General features: G+C 38.9%; 1 protein-coding gene across 5 annotated transcripts in view; it reads right to left on the bottom strand.

Moving 5' to 3' along the window:
• Positions 1 to 11,268, bottom strand: part of TRIQK (triple QxxK/R motif containing) — a 58,761-nt gene extending 47,493 nt beyond the window's left edge. For 4 of the 5 annotated variants that reach the window (XR_003252831.1, XR_003252833.1, XR_003252834.1 and 1 more), the window contains exon 1: positions 11,203 to 11,268. The gene's annotated coding sequence lies outside the window, so the exon portion shown is untranslated. The remainder of the gene's footprint in view (positions 1 to 11,202) is intronic. The other variant, XM_026061742.1, reaches the window with a different exon arrangement.
• Positions 11,269 to 22,445: the final 11,177 nt, after the last annotated feature.

Below are 22,445 nucleotides of genomic sequence, written 5' to 3'. Positions count from 1 at the left end.
TTCATCATTTGTGGGTTTTAAGCTCAGTATCATTTTCATAACTTCCTGAAATAAGAAGAAATGTTTTGGGAATAATTATACATCCCTTTAGCATATCCATCCTAAACTATAGTTCACAACTGTCCAGTGGACAGAAAGTCTGTTTCACTCTAAGATTGAAAGACTGCAATCTGTCATATGACTCTAAGTGGGAATAAAACTTGTAACTTTTCGAAGTTATTTGCAAAGAAAAATTCTGAAACAATAAATAATTCCATATGCAGCTGATGTTTTGTTTATGTTGTGCCTTTTTCACTTAATTTGCATTATTTTATGCTATAAAAACCAAGAAATTTCTGAATGGTTTCAAAAATGAAAATTTAAAGTTTCTTTAAAGAAATATATCAAAACAACATATTTTGAAGCTGCTTGAATTTTTCCTCTTACCCTGTTTTTCAAAAATGATTTTATAAAGTATGTTAGACTATGTTTCTGCTTATTTTTCCCCATTCATTCTATTATTGACGTCCCATCTATTTTACATCCATTTGCACTGAATTTTGTCCATTGTTGAAGCAGAAATACAGCTCTTGGCACATATGCACATCTGCCTGACAACCAGCCCAATAACTGGAAACCAGAACAAGAGAAAATAGCCACAAGTCAGCCGCACAGTTAAAAAGCTGGAAGACAGACAAATGTGTCCTTCTGTCATATATTTCACTGTAGTATCATAAAACGTCCCATCACGCTTGACTTCAAGTCATAATAATTGATAAAAGTGGTCACCACACTTATAGTCTAATGACTGTCTCACTTGCTACCTAGAACAAGCATGCAAAAGTTGAAAGCGGGCTATGAATGACAGCAGCAAATAACATTTCAGTACACGTAGGCATAATTGTAACACTTCAGCAAAACTGAATTATTAGTTCCATTACAAAACCTGGTATTCGAAAGGACTTAAAAAGTAATCTTTCCATCCAATGTTCACAATGAATGGTTTTTTTTTTCCTTTCCCTGAAACTACTGCCGCTCAATAAGTATTAAATAGACTGATCTGTGAATGAAGAAAAATAGTTTTATGCCCCTTTTGTTATCTCACATGCTGTATTAGGCATTCAGGAAAGCAACTCAGCTTAAAAGAATCTATTCTAGTCACCAGGCAAAAGAAACATTAGGTGTAAAGAGTTTTAATTTGGTGGGTTTAGAATCTATATTTTTTTCTATTTTTCAATAACTGATAAAAGACAGAATAACCTGTTAATCTTCCTCATACAGTTCAGAAGATAAAACTGGCATGTATTTTCTTAGCCTTAATGCAGTACATCATTTTTGTATTTTTTCTTTTAAAGTTGTCTGCAACAAAAAACAGTAGATAAATCTACAGGATTCAGTACTAACATATCAAATTTAAAGTTCAGTCCTATAGCACTTAATAATGAGAATAATAGTCAGGCTTAGTGAACAGAACCATAGATGTTAGCAGCAGCATTTTCAAAAACAAGTCCTACTCCATTGGTTTTGAAGGATTAGGCCATAATTGGGTGAAGAGTTTAATACAGCTTATATAGCACTGGTTCAGTAGTTTCCAAAGTAGCTCAAAACAATAGCTCAGAACAATAGGCCAAGCACACTCTCTGCAGATTATATCTAAATTGTTCACAACTTGGTTCTCTTGAAATCTAGCTAGAGAGCCCGTTAAAGGCAATGATTTTTAGGACAAAGAATAAAGTAATAGTGTACATGATGCAATCTCTTAAAGAGCTGTATGTTTTGTTTGGGCAAAAAGTGAATATAAAATTATTGATATCTCTCAAAAATCCTGAACTTGTACAAAAAATGAATTGAAGGAATGTATCATAATCAGTCTAAAATCTTTATATGCAGAAACAGTCAAATGACAAAAATATGCTTTGGTAGACATCAGAAAATGTAGTAAACTGTTTACTTGCCTCATTTTAAGGCAGAGGAGACAAGTGTGGAGTGCAGCCAGGAAGAAAAGACCATGATGTGAAAGCAGAAAAAAAAAATCACTAAACAGCAGAAGAATTTCAGTTGAAATAGCAGAGTTGTGTGAATGTTTGAAGGTCCCTGATGTAACCATTTCTGAAAATGTCTGCCTGGTTCCTTTTCACAGTTTTCCCTGGAAAGCCACAGGATGGGAAGAGAGTTGTCACCATCGATTCCCAGTACTCCTGACCAGTGTGCACGTGTGTTACAAGGAAGAAGACATTACACTGCAGGGTTCATTGTCCAGGAGAACACCAGAGGATAGGATGGCACCAGTTGAAACTAACAAACTCAAAAAAGTATTTATTTGGATGTCTGAACTCATGCGCTATATGTGAAATTGTATTTATTGTAAAAATATTAGTGAAATACAAAATTGAGCACTTTTTTATTACTTGCTGCTTTGGGAGACTATGGTTTTTTAAACCCTGTGTTCTGGTGCGTGAAAGATTGGCCTTCCCTGGCCTAGAAGATACCTCTGATGAGAAACTTCTACACCTCAAMCTACTTAGGAATGGAATAGTTACAAGACTCCTGAAAGAGAGACTTTGCCCTTGCAACAGCATTTAATAAATAGCTATCAGCCTGTGAGTATCTATTCAGAAACCATAGCCTGAGATAAAATGGCAGATGAAAATCCACTCCATTCACTCTAATTTCCGGAGTGCCTATCTCTAAGCATTAAGGGTTTGCACATGCCGTTGGCCACAGTCAAAGGAGAATGTATGCTTCAACACTGCCACAAGTTTTAATTGGGAGGAGGGGGATATATAGCCTTGCAGTTTGTATAAAACAAACAAATAAAAACTGCTAGAGCATTCACTAAAATAAGTTCAGACTGGCTTTCATTAAAGCAAATAGATTCAACACCAGTATCACAAGAAACTGCAGGGCTATTCTCCTCCTAGTACAATTGCTCAGTTCTACYAAGTTTAAGAAGTTTAAGGAGGGCTGGAGCAACTTTGAAAAAGAGTTTGATTAAGTTGCTTTTAATTTCTGAAATAGTCTATCCTGCATACTCAGCTTTACAGACTTCCTTACTTTTCCATACAGACTTTTTTTTTTTATAAAGTGCGTTATGAAAATCTATACTAACATAGCACAGTGGAAACATCTTCCAGCTCTCCACTGTTTTCAGCACTGACAGTGCCTGGGACAGAATGCTCAAAAACAGCCYGATAAGTTTGATCAGATACTGCGCTGATCTTTTTTTATGGGTACCAGTCCCTCCTCTTGAAAGTCTCTTCAAGGTACAGTACAAATTCTATAGAATCCTTCTATGGTCACGACACAGAATTGAACAGACCCTATACAATATACATTACTTGTATGCAATAAATGACAGAATGCAAGTGCTTTGAATTCTTTACTCTGCATATATGGCCATGTTTTAGTACTGTACCCACATTTAGATCATAATTTCCATGGGTATATATAAACATCCATGAAGACAAACAGGCTCTCTTCCCATGTAGAACTGGAAGAATTCATCCAGAAGCTTTGCTTTGTAAATCATTTCAGATGTATTTTACTGAAGCCATAAAAGATATTAGCAAGTGCACTGGGACCTTTTGTTTTAAATTATTATGATGTTACTTTAACAGAAGTTACTAATATTATTTAACCTCACTGGTGTACTTAAAATGAAAATAGTTTGAAGTTTTTTAAATAGATTTTGTCTCTATAATAATCATTTTTCCAGAATACCTTCTTCCTATACAGCCTTTAAGTCTGCTGCTTTGTATTCCCAGAAAGATATTGAAATAATCCACTTTCAAAATTATCCTATCTTTCACAAAAAAGGTAAACAGCAGTCTAAGAATGCTCTGTTAACCTTTTCTCTCCAAATTACAGAAATAGTCATTCATAAATTAACTAGTATATGTCAAAAAATTTCAAAGAAAGCAACATCCATCCTTGGTCTGACTACTTTATGAATTCACGATGAAAAAAACCCAGATCCTCAGCTGYTGTAATTCTTCATGGTTCCATTAAAATCATACTAAAATTTAATCACACCAAAGTCTAAGGCTGAAAAAACATATTATAAAAAGCTTTCCAGGATATGTCCGTACAACAGAAAAGAAATAATGCTTTTCATATCCTGTGCAATGGAAAGAAATGACAAAATCACATGGGTGCAGCACAGCCTTGCCTAGAACTCCCAACGCTACACACGTAAGCTAGGAGGGCCTGTATTCAGCTGCAGCAAGGTGGGACAGATAGTTAATAGACTTTGCTGAAGTCAAGTACAGGTGCAGTAATGCAGATGTGTGGTCAGGAACATCATGGCAAGCCTGAACCCACTCTCAGCTCCCAAAGGTAACATTGTTAATACASAGAAGTTGGTGTCTTCTAGGGAGGACTTCACCTTCAGATGAACTCCGAAAGCTGCTTCTGGGACAAACATAGGCATAGTTGCCTTCCACTGTCATTCTTTCCTTTGAGAGAATGCACTTCTTTCTCATTGCTACACATGACATTGCTTCTTGTAACCCACCTTTGCTCTTTTTGCACTCTTTCCAATTTTCCAAGATATGTTTTAGAAAAATTAGAACCAGATGTAACTTCCCAGTAGTGGTCTTATTAAAGGGATTTAAACTACCCTCCTACCTTTCCTTCTTACCCTCACTTACTGAGTCAAAGACTGCACTAGTCCTTTTGACTTTGCCCTACATTAGAAGCATCTTTGGCTACAGGAGTCTCCTTATAAACTCCAAGTCTTCCTCAGGCCACAGCTTTCCAAAATAAAGTCTTCCACTCTGTAGGAATATCCAGAATTCCTTCTTCCTAGACGCTTTTGTAGACAACTGCATTTTAACAGTCAAATGGGCTCATGTTACCACGACCCCAGCCATGCTTTATACATCATCCTTCCTTCATCAGTCCAGCAATCACTGTACCATCCATACAGTTTATCATTACTGGTTTTATGTTTACTCCTAGACTATTGATTAAAACAGTGTAAAGCATCCCACTCAATACAAATTCTGGTGTCAGTCCCTGCAAACCGTTGACAATGCCCCCCAGCCACTACTTCTAAGCTCTGGCAACAGGCCAGCTCTTTATCCATTTTCTTGTTTCTGTACAGTCCTAATTTTAAAATTCATTTTAACCAAGCAGTAGTAAATCAAGGACCTAATCAAGTTTAAATGTTGACTATACGAATATTGGACTTTGGTTTGACAGCCAACACACAAAAACAAAACAAATATTACACTACCTCGAGTTAACTGTTTTCTTTTGGCAAAGACATAAGTAATACAAAACTGGTCTTGCAATAAAGTAAGTGATGTAATCTTAATCGGAGACAGCTTAATCAGCTCCACAAACAATGCATCCAACATTAAAATTGCCTACTAGACAATTTCTATGGTATATTACCACAGAAAAGAAAGATCTGTGTTGTGTAAACAAGACCTTTTAGGTATGATCATTTTTAACAGCAAAGAAAACCCTGAGGTGAGAGTTTAAACAGAGATATGGTGATATGGCAAATCCAAGTACTGAAAAACCCTCTGCCCTGACTTGATACCATAACAGGTGCAAAACATGGGTAATTTAAAATAGAAACGTAAAAACATGTTCATTTGAAACTACAGTGGAGTCTCATAAATAAGCATTGGGTATCAAACTGAGAGGCTTTAAGATRTTGCTGCCCCCAACTGTTCAATCACCTCTCTGCTAGAGGTTACTGGCCTGGAAGAAAGGGCAGCAAAATGGAATATGTATGTCCCCGGGAATCCCATTCATAGACCCATTCATCAAGCCACCAAAAAAGACAGACTTGTGTTGAGGTGAGGAGAGTGAAATCCAGTGACTGAGGTGCAGGTGCTGCTGGCTCTTCTGTATGGACTATGATTTGAGGGATGGGAGAAGGCGAACAGCTGGTGATATCTTAAACCATAGCATCTAAGTCTTCCAAAGCTCATCTGTCAGAGCCATTTGTGAATAAATTTGAGCATAAGAATTTGTAGAATTGAGAACTTCATATGTAAAGATTACAATGAAAACACAATAGATAAAAGCACAAAAAGCTACAAAGGCTGACTGATAATGTAAATGTGAGAGGGAATTATCATGGGTAAACTTAACCTTTTCTTTACTTGCACCACACAGCACAGCCGGAGAGAAAACGATTGAAATTTTGAAATCTACTACATTTCTAACCCAATCTCTTTCCCCACTACAAATAACAGTTGATAACATAAAAGGTTATTTTGCTTCATTATTTATTTCAATGGAAATACATGAGGATAAATTTGGCTTACTGTCTAGAGGCAACAAACTACAGGCAATGTATCCTAATCGTTCTTTCATTATCTTACTTAAGAATAGAAATAGCAGTATTAATAACTGACAACAAACTGGCCTTGTGTAAAAAATGGTGTTCTCCAGTCTATCTTCTGGATTTTAACTTCCCAACACCATTCTCAGCATTAACCTAGTGCTAACCTTTGCTCTTTCCCTAATACTTGCCCTTCTTGGTATAAGCGACTTCAGCACTGTAAACTTCTGCTGTCAGAACAGTCTTTTCCCATTTATTCATTTCACCAGCTCAACATCTATTTCCAGATTTCTATTTTATCTTTCCTCTTCTGACTGTACCTCCTATCCTTCTTCACACCTGTTACTGGGCTTACATTTGTTAATTCATTACACTGTGTCTTTCCAACACTGCCTTGTTTTTGATAGTAAACATACTGGACGAAGGACGATGCCAAGAACAATCACAACACATGAAGAAAGAATATTTTTTTGATATATGAAATACCATATTCAACACTGCAAAAAGTCCTGGGACACAATGCAGTAAGTATACAAATAATAATATAAAGCTCCAATGTATCATTGCAATACATGGTTAGATAGGCAAAATCAAACATGAAAACACTAATGCTGGTTTTCAACCTTACTGTTAAAAAATGAAGAAACAGAAAACAAAGGAATTAGCACTGTCCATTTTAACAATGCCTGGAGTGTTTACTCAATACACTGAATTACAGGGGTATCTTATGTGCAGCTACTGATACAAAAGCACCTGGGGTGCCATGACATTTTCCCATGACCTTCAAACATAATTCTAACAAAGAGTAAAAATGTATCAGGAATCACAGGCTGTCACAGACAATTTTGGGGTATTAAAGCTGCATTAATGCAAGTCCTACTTGGAAAAACACATGCTAGCGCTTTTTCTTCTTCTGTAGCAGTACCAGTGACCACCTATGTTTGTCATTACATGAAACACAGTTCCTTTCTAAATGGCAAACAATACTTAACTTAATTTCATTCCTGAAGCTGTCTTTCCTTTTCATCTCCTTTCCAGGGGGGGAAAAAAACTACTTGCTCATTCAGTATGTCAAAAAATATTTCAACACCAAAACTGATTATTAAAGAGCTGTAACATAAATTGTGTTTCTTCATCTCTTCTACCAACAACACCATGACGTTTGTTGTGCATAATATTGCAATGATATATGAGATCATCAGCTAGGTAACTAAAAACAGTTTCACTGAGCCTGTGATTGATAAACTATGGAAGTATTAAAACATTAAAAATGTTAATCTTTGTAATAATCTCCTGAAAAGTTTTTATATTAATTTAAACCATCGATCATTTTAATATTTAATCATTGCAGACTTCATTTGAAATGAGGATAGCCATTGCATTGAAAAGCACTTCATTTTTTATTTTAAAAAATGATCAGCTTCTATGTGTTTCTGTAATTCTCTTCACATTTTTTCCTCAATGAAATGTAAACCTGCCAGCAAATGAAATAATCTACAAAGAAAAAACAGAAAAATTTAAAACAGAGTTTGTATCAGAAAACATATACTTTCATAGTCCTTTTTCGCAGGAGTAACTATAAAAGAAAACTGTTAGTTTCTTTGTCCCTACTTTACAGCCATGTTTCATTTTCTTTACATGTCTCATCCTCATAACAATTTACTTTTAACTCCATTTTGTAACTTTAGCCTGCTTTAGAGATTTATAAAGACTTTCCAAAATATCCTTTGCATTTTATTCTATGTGTACTTATTATACTGTCTATAAGTCACTGCTTGTAATGCCTAATGAAAAGTTCAGCGTGATTAATACAGAAAGATACTGAAGGAAAACAAAGCCAAGAACTTCCTAGTTCTGAGAAAAATCTCAAGGAAAAACTAAAATTCCTACTGCAATTAATTGTAACTAATCTTGATACTAGTCATCCATTTTGGGGGGGAAAGATTTTAAAAACTATCTAAGAAACAAAAATTAATTCATGGTATCAAGAAATAAGTTACACAGAAAAAGTCATAGAAAACATCTTCATTGCACTGTAAAAGAACTCAGCTTGTTTTCTCTGTTGAGTCTACAAAAACTGGATGTTTCCCAGAGGTACTGTCATAAGTTGTACCGAACTCAAGTCCTTCTTTAAAAGTGAGCTGCAGGATTTGACTGCAATATTTGAACAAAGTAAATCCTCCATATACACTGGGCAGTATCACAGATTAATATAATAGCTTATATGACTAGGTTTTCATGCTCTGTTTGAGGCCAATAGTGAGTTAGAGAACTTTTCTGTAGCTGCTACAAAACTCGCACACAAATTGGCTTCCTTTTCTTGAGAAGCTGCAGAGTGTAATGTCAAGACCTATGAAGAAGTCAATGAACTGGCAGAAGTGTATGTAGAATCCTCTAAAGCATATGAACTTACTCTGTTTAATTCAAGTTTATGAAAATGAAAAACTAGTAACAAAAGCACTGTCTTCATTCATGATTTTACAAAAAAAAAGTATATATATCTTGTTTCATATTATACTTCGCTAAAGTCTGTTTTCAAAGAAAGATGCAGGGAAAAAGCCAATTCATTAAATACAATACAGCAATCGAATTTTTGAACTCAGCTGCTTGCATCCAAAACAAAAGGAGGGAYAGTCCTGTTTTTAAGAAACTTAATAGAAATACATATATATACACACACATACATGTGTGCACACATATAGATATAAGATTTAAAGTTAGTTACAAGGGAAGTTTTACCAATGCTAACAGGAATCTCTATTTTAGTGGTTTTATTTGAAATAACCTTTCAAAACACAGATATTTGAAGAGCTCTGTATCTATGTTAAAAACACTGATATTTTCTATAGTCCTTTTGCAGATATAAAATACTATTTTAGAAAGACTAAAAAGTCAATTGTAAAATTGTAATCCCCGCTTTGTTCAATTTAATAAATCATATTATAAAAAGGATCTACATATTGAAGCAGGAATAACAGAAAAAAGTGAGTAATTGTCATTTCCTAAAAAAATGTGTCAACTGTTTGTACAGATGTGATTTAGTTCAGTCAGCCCTTTTTTTGTATTTTCTCTATGGTCATACTTAAAAGTACTGACCTGAAGTAAGCTTATCTCTTCAGGGCTTTCATGAAGAGAGAAGACAAGTCCTGGAAGGGTAAACTTTACCCATTCATGATCAAAGATAATCATGCCAACAAAAGCATCTGCCAAATTTTGCTTTTGTGAGGAGAAAAGCTATTTTCTGAACAACCAAGTTTGTCCCTAGCCCATTTTGTAACAAGAGGTGAAGTGATTCAGCCAAAGAAAACATGCCAAATAACACTACTTAAGAAATGGTTCAGTTTTCCCCATAACTGTAGATTTTTCTGCATCTCTTAAACATCACTTTCTACAGTTTTCCACTACAGAAGTCACATGTCAGTAGCAAAGCCGGGAAGAGAGTCAACACATCTTGGTTAGCAGGTACTCCTCCATTCTGACAGCAGATAGCTCTTTACATTGAGTCTGGCCCCTGACAGCAAAGAACTTGAGCCCCGTACAACATGTAGTTGAATTAATGTGTGTGTGTGTGTGTGTGTGCCTACACCACAAGCTCTCTTAAAGGTGTTTGCTGGTACTATGCTCTGTTCTCATAACTACGTATGCTGCTGTAACAGAGAGCAGTTTGAGAACCACACGAGCACGCTGGCAGCAGTCCCCGCCAACACTTCGCATTTAAGAAGGTTGTGGCTCCCATATTTCTATCCAGGATTTTCTGAACACAGGTGTGACCAACTGATTCTGCAGAAAACACAAAGGCCTCCAATGTACCCAGAACACATCACACCTGCAAGGTAAACATAGCAAGCTCAACAAGTCCTGGATGTATCAGATTTATTGCACAGGTACAGACAGCCACTGCGGTACCTGCAGTTTGCTGACCATACACAGATCGATTACATACTGCACATGGAGTTGCTCTAACACATGCTGGACTCAGTGCATGTGGGGGGTCAGTCTGCACATACACAGTAGCTATTTGTCCCATTTCCAGACACCTGGAAAATCCACACAGACAGGATTTTATACACACACACAGGCACAAGCTCAACCAAACCATGTTGGCAGATTACATGCAAAAGGTGGAGCCCATGAGGCAACACCATGGGGCTAGATACGTTCTCGCACAGAGGCACCAGAGCAGGAGAGCGGGGATTTGGCCAGCTCGGCCACCCTGGCATCCCCCGCACCAGGCCCAGCCTCCCACACCAGCACAAGCCAGAGAGACCCTCCTGGCGAGGGGTTATTTCTCTGTAAATAAACCACACATGAGCTAGAGACCTAGCCTGGGCACTGGCAGCCTCCTGGCAAGGGGCACCGACGGAAAGCAGGCGCAGGCAGGTGGGTAACACTGAGAGGAGAGCCAGGGCGGCGCTGGCAGCCCTCGTCCGACAAAGGGCCACTCGGCCTCGCCTTTCCCCGGCCCAGCTGCCCTTCCCGCCCCAGCAACCGCCGGCGAAAGGCTTTTTCCGCCCACACTCAAAATGGCCGCAGCAACTCCAGCCGCTGCCCCCGCTTCGCCCCCATACCCGTACCCTCAGCCCACGTTGCGAAGGCGGCACCCGGGCACCCCCAGCGCCGCCCGGATTGGCGGCGCGCTCCGGCCAATCGCGGAGGCGAGCGCTTCCTGTCGACCAATGGCGGCGAAGGCACAAGCCGGACAGCGGCCCGGCCGAGGGGCGCCCGCCAATTCGGGCGCTCCGTGGCCTGAGGCCAATGGAGGCGCCGGAGAACGGTGGGGGGAAGGGGGGGGGTGGCAGCGCGCAACAGCCGCCCTGAGGCGACAGGGCGGGGGGCGGTTGCCGTGGCGACCGCGGGGCCTCGCCGTGCCGGCCGGACCTCACGCCCGCGCCCCCCCTCGCCCCCCGGGAGCGGCTCGGTACCTCTGGGGCTGAGCGGGCGAGCTCCGCCTCCTCTCGCGGCGGGACGGACTTCCTGTTCACGGGGCGCCGCCGCCGCTCCTGCGGGAGCGCCCCGCCCACGGGCCCGCCCGCCCCGCCGGCGGCGGCCGGCCCGGGCCTGCGCTGCGCCCGGAGGAGGGCCCCTGCCCCGGCCCCGGCCCTCACCCCCCCGCCGCGGCCCCGCGGCTCCGCCCTGTGCGGCGGGGGCCGCGCTGCCCTCCGGCGGGGCGCCGTGGGACAGGCTGAAAGTTTGGTTGGTCATGGGATAGTTTAGCATCCCTCCTTCCCGCCCTGCTTTTTGGTTTTCACGGCTTTTTTTTTTTTTTTTTTTTGCCTGCCTAGGTGACTGTAAGAAATGTTGCACAAAACATGTAGAATTAAAAGCGGTGAGCATCGTCACTTCATGAAAGCCCACTTCAGTGGGATGTTAATCTAAGATCCTAAGAACATACACGTAGAAAATTATTAACCTGCTCTGTTAAGTAATTTTTCATCACCTTAAGATGATGGTAGGACCTTTGCAACATGATTTGTTAATTGTGGTGCAAAAATAAACCACTGACCCTTTGAACAGCTTACTGATTAGTATTACAAGAACGTGCTTTGCTACCTGCAAAGCAGCAGCTGACAGTCAAGTGTTAACCCTCCCCTTGTGAGCATTTGTTTCCCTCTGCAACTTAAGGAGTCAAAGCCGTTCCCTGCTGAACTTTCCCAATACGGAGTGGAGAAGGAGCCTCAAGGTGATTGATCAGCGTCTCTGCGATTGCCTAGTCTGACAACCGTACCAAACCACAGAGTTTTCTCCAGTCATTTCTGTTAGCAAGGCAGTTTCTGAATACGGCAGTTCATTGGACACAATATTATGATTTATTCTTAGAGTATCTGTCCCATGTGGAACAGGGTGTGTCACACCTATTGTGGGCACTATATCTGATTTTTCTAACTTCTGCATGTTCAGAATTTTCAACAATATTTTATTTTTTTTATACTCTGGTAAACTAAGAAACCTCTACATCAAAATATTTCAGTACTGTATTTTGATTTTTTGATTGTTTTGACATGAATCAGTTAAATCCAATTCATGGTCATGGATATTTAAATATATTGGTATGTGCAAAACAGCAGTTAGATTCAAATAACTATTAGACATGGTTTTTGACTATGTAATCACAGAAAAAAATAAACAAACATGAAGGAATATCAGCATCTGGCTGCATGATTTTGCATTATCTTAAGAATTGTTAAGGAGTTTGTTCTTGCAAGACCTCGTAGTACAATGCATTTAGTCCTAGGTCAGTTGCACCTAATCATGCTATTCATTTTGTCACCAAGTTCTTTCTTTTTTTTTAAGTAATAAACCTGTGTATGCCCAGCAGCCTTTTAAAAGGATCCATAAGCAATAAGCCATAAAGAATTATGACTCCATGAAAAGGAACTCTACAACTCTACAACATTTTCACCATTTTTAGTTTCACCATCTTTAATTTCTTCTTTCCTGGTCCTCATCCTATGGTAAAAATACTTGTTTCCCATTGCCAAGGTTTCTTCTGCAGAGAAAACATTCCTTATCCAACCACATAGCTAAAACTATCTTTTATGCTCCTGTCACTTTGTATTTCAGTTACAACAATGTCATTTTTGGTGGCTTTGATAGATACAGTCTTGCTCTGCTCATATCCAACCAGAATTGTTGCTGTAAAAAATAATCCTCTTAGCTCATTGCTTTGTCCATGTGACTCCCTTCCTTGCATCTCTCCAGTGTTCCCCATCTCTACACTGGTTCTGTAAGCACTTTGCTTTCATTTTCAAGGCCTTTCATGTTTTGTTTCCATCCTGTATTGTTCCTCACTTAACATTAATATTTTGCTTCTTGCCTCTAATTAACCTAGCATACTGGTTCCTGTTGCCCTTTTGTTCATTTTTTTTAACAAACCCTTTCATGTTTTTCTCCATGTAACAATATCCTCACTCAGATCCATCCAAAAACATAAGTTTGGCAGGATATCTACTAAAAATTGATGCCATTAAGCCACTGGTGTGTTGATCATAGGTACTGCATGATAGCACTACCTATCATACTAACCAGTACTGCCTAAGTGGTTCTGTATTTACCATGTCCGTCTGTCTGTGAGTTCATGTCTTGTCTTACAGGTCAGTTGCAATCTCTTGGATGCAGGGTTCTTCCTGTTGCTCTTTGCTCCGTTAGTGTTTACCTACATGGTCCCTAAAATCATACATTCCTACGCCCGCTGCGACATACCCCATAACAGAACAACCCTGGATAACTATCCGTACCGCTGCTTCCCAGGTAACAGGAACGTGTAGCCAGTGCTCTCTCATTGTAGCCTTTCAGCTGAAAATCTCAGCACAGCGTCAGTCATGATAGATGGTGCATTTTGTGACACAGACAGCCTGCCATTAGGACAAACTCATTTCACTGAAGAGCCATCTGATGATAATGACTTTCAGTCACAAATTGACCTAGGCCAGTTTGAATCAGTGTGTTAGAGGTAAAAGGCTTCATATTCCATTACCAGTACTCTGAGCCATCAAGTCTATTCCACCCACCCCTACTTAATCTGTATTGATATACTTGGTAGCATTTTCCTAACTGCTATCATCCATACAGATGTCTGCCGTCATTTTGTTGATATAGTCAATCAATACTACATTAAATGTTACCTTCAGTTTACCCTTAATTGGCTAAAGTAGATGTGGTATTTTCATTATTTATACAGCTATGCCATTAAATTATGCATTCCAGATTAAAAGAATAAAAGACTTGTTTACATTATTATTATTGCTCTGGCATCAACTTTTGGATTTCTGTGTAAAGAAATTAATCTCCTATTGGAGGGGGAAATGGGGACTGACAGGCACTAGCTTCTGTTGCCTCTGGGACATAATTATGCTTGCAAATACAAAAACAGAAAAATCATAAGCTTAACACAGTAGAGACTCTTGAAAGTTTCATCTCAGCGTGAAGCTATGTTTTAATTATTATTTTTGTCTGCATTGTTCAGATTGACAGTGTACCAACCAGAATAAGTGCTTATCTTAGTTAATTCTTCATGAGGCTTATGTCACTGGAAGATGCATTTAATTTATTTCCTTTTTCTTTGCTTAAGCCAACATTGACTAAGTATTTATCTATAAACATTCAACAAAGGTTTTGCTACTTGAGGGCCAGATACAAAGCCTGTTGAGTCCATTAGAATCTTTCCACTGACTTCAAAGGTCTTTGGAACAGGCCCTTTTACAAGACAGAGGCAGGCTGTGGTTTGTTTGGGAACCTTTTTGTAGAATGAACATAAACTTTTTATATTCTACTATATTAGCATGTTTTCTGTATGGTAGGGACTGTCTGCTCTTGTTAACTGAGTCTGGACACCCTACCTCTAAAATACATGTATATAAATATACATATATATGTATGTGTGTGTGTGTGTGTATATATATATATAATATATATATGCACATAATATATAATTGGAGTAGTATCACGGTTTTACAGATGGGGAAGTGAGGCACAAAGGCCAACTGGGAGGAGCTAGGGAACTACAGACCAACACGTCTGACTTCTGTACCAGGAAAATGTTTGAAACTACAACAGCAATAGAACTGGATGGATGTCACATATGGAGGAAGGCCGCCCCTCCATGATTTTTGTAGGTAAAGGTCATGCCTCCTGCATCTATTAAAATTCTTTGAAAGAGTCAGCTAACCGTGTGAATATGGGTGATCTGGTCAAAAGAATAAAATTGGATAGCCAAAGCATCACAAAGCTAATTTGCTCTGGGGTAAGAGGGAAAGTGCCACTCTTGTTTAAAAACTCGAATAAAGAGAGAGGACTAATAGCTCCGTTTTCGTACCAGTGGGATAGTGGCATATCCACAGTGCTTTGTCTGGAACCCATGGTATTCAATACAGTCATAAATGACTCAATAGTAAAGCAACAACATTTTATGGTGATACAAAATAATTCAAAACAATCAAAAATAAAATTGGCTTCAAAAATTAGCAGAAACTTGCTATGATATATGAAACAGGTGATGAAATCCAGCAACAATAAATGCAAGCACACAATGGGAAAAATAACTATACATACAAATGATGGACTACAGGACTGTATCTATATGTGTACATTAGGTGTACCCAGGACTGTTCTCTGAGGTCATGGCACATGTCCACATATTATATTTTCCCTAACCCTCCAAATCTGTGTGGCAACATTCAAAATACTTATTAGTAATCATTCCTAGCTGACACTTATTCATACCTCAGGAAGCTTGAGATAAGCATATGTCAGGGCCCTGCCCAGCCTCCCCGGGGCCACTCATGGACCCAAGAGCCCATTTCAGCCCAGGCCTGTGCACCCAGACCTGCCCTGAGCTGTGCCATAGGTACAGTCATAGGTACCTGTGCTCAGCCCTGTCTCCTGGAGGTCCATGGACCCTGCTGTGGCCTTGTCTCTAGCCCTGTCTCCTGGAGGTCCATGGACCCTGCTGTGGCCTTGTCTCTAGTCCTGTCTCCTGGCCCATCTCCTGCTGCTGCTGACTGAGCTGCCCAGATGGGCCCGTGGCCTGGCTCCGTGCTTTGCTGTGTCTGGGACTGTCAATGCAGCCTGCTATTGCTGCGGCTGTGCCCACCACGTTCACATGCTACATTGTGTGGGTGTGGACCCTGCCCGTGCTGGGGTCCCTCTCGGCTCCTGGCTCAGCCTCCCCTGTGGAGCAGCCCTGCTTTTGCTGCTCCCTGACTCTATATGCATAATTTAGCCAGAAATTCCATACTTTATGGTAAAATTCTTTATACATCAAGATTTGCATCTGAAGTCGATAAATGTGACATTCGTCTTTCTTTAAAAAGATTTTATGTTATTTTCAGGTTACTAGTGTAAGACTAGCATCTATTTTACAGTTAGTGATAAGGCTGCTTGAAACATTCATTTCTTCTCAGTATGTTTGTTTTATGTGGACAGTGTTAGATATTTACATGTTTCATAAAGATGGAGTGGTCATAAGATTATTAAATTAAAAGATTGCATGATCTAGACCAAAGTAAAGATGATTCCTGCTGAGTTTTATCTCACTCATCATGACAGATTACTTTCAGAGAAAGTACAGTTAGTCACAGACACCTGTACAACAGTGCCTATGTTCTCCAGATTCACAGACTACAGTCAGAAAAGAAGATTAGATCAGCTACTCTCACATTCTGTATATCACATGTTATTAGAACTTGCCCATTTACTGCTGTACTGGGGCTTATTGAGCACAGTGACATGAGTCAGAATGAAACACGTTGTGCACTCTGCAAAGGCCTCCCATTTGGAGTTAAGGAAATCCAGAGATGGAAAATCAGTCATTTTTCTTGGTGGTTTGCTCCCATGTTTAAACACCTTCATAGTTAAAAACAAGCAGATAGTCAACAAATAACAGCAAAGGAAATTTGCTCCTTATTTCTCATTTGAATTTGTCTGAATTCCTCTTACAGCCATTATTGATTCTTGTTATGTATTTACCGATTGAAGAGGTCTGTAGCATCTCCTCACTGTGAAGGTGCTTAAACACTGTAATCAGGCCCCAATGTAACTGTCTTTATAATTAACTGTACTTACTGAGATTTTGGGGGAGTTGCTGAGATCTCTAACTGTTAAGAATTTCTTTCAGCTCTTAAATAATTTTTTTTGCTCTCTTCTGCAGTCTCTCCAATTTTTCAAGATGCTTTTTAAAATACAGATGTTAGATGCATATGAAATACTCCAAAAATGATCTCATCAATGAAAAATTCAGAATCAAAGCACTTCCTTAACTGTGATCATTGCTCCATTACATGAGTTTGTATACAAGAATGGAATATATACTCTTTATCAAAGCATTGCTTTGGAAAACTGTATTGAGTTGTTTGGACACAATGACCCTATAATAGTTTAAAAAAATTGTTTCCAGGATAAAGCCTCCCACTTCTGTTTGGCTTCATTATAAAAATGGTTTAATGATCCCAGTTTGCTAACAGATTTGTATCACTTCGCTTATTAATCCTGTCCTGATTGTTATTTACTCCTTACCAACCTTTGTATTCTCCTCACTTTTTATTGGAATCATATATTTCTAGCTGGAGCATTGACAAGAATCTTATAGCGTGTGTGGCCTCGTATCATTCCCTGCAAAATGTAGTAGCTTCAGTAGAAGCGTATCTTCAATAATAACTACTTTTCCAATTCACCAACTATTTCCAAATATCTTTAATATGTTCTCTATTTTTTTGTTTTCAAGAAAGTCGTGCTTTGCCATATCTTCCCACAAACAGAAATGCAATGCTAAAAATTCCTAAGTAGCTGAATAACAAATTCAGAAATAGAAAGCAGATCATTTAGTCTGACAGCCTTTGCCTAATTGACAAGATTCATCAATTCGTCTGAAGTGCAGGAGCAACCTGAAGGCTGTCCTCAAGGCCAGGTTTGGGGCCAGTCCGTTTTGCTCGTCTCCTGGCTGTTGCGGGGAGACCGGGGCTGTGCCGAGTGCTCCCTCGCCGTGCAGGCACCCGCTCGCTTGCAGTGCAGATGGCATGCTGTGTCTCGCTGGGCCGCATCCACAAACACCTTTTCCCTTTGGTAATGTCAAGTGATTGACACAAGGCAGAAGGATCCTTCCTAGAAAGATCCTGGCATCACCTGCTAGCAAAGCAGATGGGATTTTTACACAGCCTGAATTCAAGGATAATGTGGGTGCTTTCTGTGTCAGCACTTCAAATCACCTAAGTAAGTACAGACCTAACCTGTATTTCCTGGCTAGCCATGAGCCCAAATGCTTAAAGTAATTAGTTCCTTAATTCCCCTTGACTGTGATAGGGCTTTGTGAGTTTTGTTCTCCCCTATGAAAAATATATCTAAATGTTATCTGAATCAGGAATTTGAATGCTTGCCTCTTAACTGCAAGCTCTTACTGGTGGGCAGTGTTCACAGAGAGCACTCATGTCCTTGTTCTTGTTTTGCAGGGTGGAACAAGAATGGAGCGGTAACAGTCCGGAACTCTTCAAAGCTTGCAAATAATTGCCAAGCACTGCTCCATTTAACTGAGAAAATACCAAACCAAAATGATGCAGCTTCTCACTGTAATATTTTATCCTAGCTGCTGCATATTGTGGCTTTTCTTGATGCTGCCCTGCTTTAATGGCTGCGTGGATTTTATTTTTTAATGAGATTTCTATCAGAATGATCTAAATAGAAGCCGAAGTTACCTAAAAAGGAAATTCTCAGAGTTCGTACTGACAAAGTGCGGCATCATTTCATTTTCATTGCCTTAGAGCTGACTCAGTGTCTTTATTCAGCTCAAACATCCACCCAAATGAAAGACACACGGACCCGACAGTAAATACTTCAATACATTTTGTAAATGTATTACTGCTAATGCTGGTAATATTAATATTGCACTATGTGCCATATAAATATACAGCAAAAAGATACCCTTTGCCTAAAGAATTCTAAAAATGAGCTTTGTGTAACACTGATGAGCTACACTACAATGGCAAAATAGTGGACACAGTATGAAGCAGGGGCTCATTAGCTTCCAAGGAGCTGTTAACAAATCAGTTTAGGATAAGGTATAAAAACATACCCAATGCAATAATAAGCTATTTCCTCAATGTTATGTGTAAAATAAGCCTTGAGTAGCTGGAAATAGCTACCTTTTTTGGAACATTCTCTCAAATGCAACCTGAATTCATAAATAAAAATTGTTTTCCAAAACATTAAGAATTAGTATTAACTTTCTACTGGGAAATCTGTTCCAGTATAATTGAATTCTGTAGTGACAAAGAGGAAATACATGCAAATAATTAATTAAAAATAATTCAGCATAGAGAATTAATACTTACCCTAAATAACAAGGAAAAAGGTATTATAACTAAAAAGCATTATTTACTCATAAATATTTTTTGTATGTATCTTTCTTTCACCCAGTATATAGTCTCTTCATTCTTACTATAGATATTATTCATTCCAGAGCTATATGCAAAAATCCTGATTCGCAAACATTTATGCATATGCTTTATTTTATACAATTTAGTTCTAAGTTAAGAAAAGTTCTGGCCTCTAAGGACTTCACTTCTCAATTATAAAAATCCAGCTTAAAATAAAAACGTTTTTGCTCCTTAACAGACCATACATTTTCATGTTAGTAGAATAAATAATAAATTAATGTGAGAGGAGATAGGATAAATCTGAAGACTGCATTTACAGCTCTAACCTGTTTTGAGAAAAATCTGATCAAAAGGCATTTTATGAACAGAAGTTTTCTATTTGCCTTTTGGGGTAGATTGTCTTTACTGTGTGAAGAGGAGTACTACTGCGAGCAGGGAATCTTGTTTTGAAATCTGTTTGCCTAGAATGAGCGTTTTACTTCTGCAGTTTCATAGCTGTTAGTCTTTTTCCAGCACTAATCATGCAAGTGATGTCATAAAAAAGTGACTTTTATAAGTTTTAATCACATATATTTCAAATCTCAAATAGGCTGTTCAGACAATACACTGTTTAGAAGACCCTATTATACCATGCAGTAGTGTGTGATGAGGAGATGCTACATTTATTTTAGGAGAGAAAGAAATCTGTATTTCATTTGTTACACTGCTAACTTCACTTTAGGTAATTGCATTCAGCTTTATTATTGCCCAGAGCAATAACTGATTGTTAGTTATTGAAGTCTGAAATGATTTTCTCATTTCCCAGGGGAATCTGGAGATTTACATGGTGCACAGCAGTAACTAATAGATATAATCTGGTCATAATGTAGCCCTATAATGTGTTATTTACTTGTTGAGAACACGGATGTTGAACATTTTAACATTTCCTCAAGAAGTGTGGCAGATTTTACTTATGATATGTGAGCTTTAAGTGTTTACTACTCTTAGTTTCATGACGGTTGAAATGCCAGCAACCATTAAAAGGTATAAAAAACACTGGAGATTGCATGCATGTACTCACCCATCCGAACTGATAATTTGACATATTTTCTCATTTATTTCTGAAATGTATACACATTAATTAAAAATTATCTACAATAAGTAAAATTTCATCAACAATAGATACTCATTCATTTGACATGGAATATTCATATTACATGAAGGTAATTACACGAGGACAGAGAAAGGCTTATATGAAGCAGAGCTTGCTCTTCTTGCTGTCCTCTGGACTGTTTGTATCCATTTCAGTACTGGTATATATGCAACTCTGAATATTTTCAATAGCTGTGTGCCTTGTTTTGTGAATGGCCTGTGGCACTCTGTAGTCAAGGGACATTATGGGCAAGTAGTAACAAGCAAAACATTTCTAATTGTAGTCTGGAGGAAACCTGGGACAGATAGACAGACACTTTAAAGATGGCACTCGCTTGCCTTAATGTAGGCATTTAGTGCCATTTTGCATACCATGACGCATTGAAGTTGTCCCCATGGGACTGGCACATATAACACAGAGCCTACTGTGGCCTTCTGGAGCAACCAGGTGAAACACCTTAGGGCATGTCGGGTGTCTAGTAGCACCCTCTTTTTTAGGCAACAGCCTACCCCTCCGAATGTCCAATACATTTATTCAGTGCTTAGCCCAGTGGAATACAACCTAACTGGGACCTGCTTTCACAACTGTAAGATAAGCCTTAAATAACAATCATTCTGAACTCAGCAGTCTTCTGGTACAGATGTCTGCCTTTGAAGCCACATTCAGAAATAGGATCTTGGAGAAAGAAAAGAGAAACCGTTCTTTAAACATGAGTTCATTCTACTAGCTTACTTAGTTAATATACTTCATTTTGAGGTTACAGTAAAATGAACTGTTAATGTTAGATAAACAAGCCAGTAATATGAAGTAAAGTGATCTTAGCCTTATAATATATACTAGTGATGCAAGTATGTTCTATATGATATTCAAATACATAAAATACCAACTGCTGTATAGCATAATAATAGTAAAGATGTTTTATTAAAGTAGATTTTCCTCTCCATCAAATATGAATGTTTTATGAAGGTTTCAAAGTATTCCTCAAGGAAACATTAAGGAATCAGTTCTTCTCTCAACCCACAGGGGATTTGTGACTGTTATTCACATTAAACCTAAAGAGAATTATGGACATAAATACCTGGTGCATCAAGAGGTGACTAGACCCTTAATCCTTAGCATCTTCATCATCCTTGCCACACAGGCTCCACCTCTTTCCAAGCTGCTGCTTCTTCCTTTCCTAGTGCCTATTTCCTGGTACAAAAACATTCATCCTACCATAGGATGACGTTAGTTAGTGTGGAAGACTGCTGTAGGAAAATCCTTCTCCCTCTCAACTCACCAGGCTGTGTTGCTTTTGACAGATCCAGTAACACACAGCTGAGATCTGGATGCCATTTTAAAGTTTCATTGAGATCCCTATTGGGTGAGGAGGGAATCAGAGCCTTTTCTGCTCTCTGGATTCAGCACCAAACTGTTTATTTTCAGGGTAGATTATCAGATGAAAGGATAGAGATAAAGAAGAAAGCAGTAAAGTGAAGACTGCAGGACAAAAGGGGGGGTGAGAAGAGAAGATCTGTGCTCTGATAAAAACAAAATATATAATTAAAAGTTAAAAGCCATCTCTTCCCCAATAACAATCTGAATGAGCAAAAAAAAAAAAGAAACCGAAATAATAGCAGCATCCTTTGAAACATCAATGCTTATTATTCTGCCTCCCTCCCAGAAACCAGAGCAAACAGACAGACCTGTGTCCTGGAGTTAAATAGCTCTTTAAAGCCTATGGTAGCTTTCCAAACGTGAGATGCGCGACTGCCAGTTCCCCCTCTGTCACAAAGTGTGCTCCAGAAGCAAGGTGCTTCGTTTGTTCGACTCTTCATACGCTAGCCTAGATTCACTGCCTCATCTGCACCTGCACAAACTATAAATAAAATCACCTGAAGCAAAAGGACTGGATTCCAGTATAATCTTACGTATGACACTGTGCTGGATCACTGCCGATAACACGTCACATATCACACTAAAGCGATTTACCGGGTAACTCCTGCACTGGACCATCAGCCAAGGCCACATGTATAATCACTAACAGATTATGGTTTGAAAAAAAGTATTAAATTTTTAGCCACAATTAAAATGTCACAGTCTCCCCAAATCTTGTACCGCTCTTCGTTTTCCTTTATATTCTTTCTGATCTCCTGTGCTTCCAGTTGCACTGCATCCTCTGCCAATTCTT

This window comes from Apteryx rowi, unplaced genomic scaffold (genome assembly GCF_003343035.1).
Source record: "Apteryx rowi isolate R43461 unplaced genomic scaffold, aptRow1 scaffold_184, whole genome shotgun sequence".
Lineage (NCBI taxonomy): Eukaryota > Metazoa > Chordata > Aves > Apterygiformes > Apterygidae > Apteryx > Apteryx rowi.
Note: the sequence above shows the minus strand (reverse complement) of the source record. Positions and strands in the feature narration are given on the sequence as shown.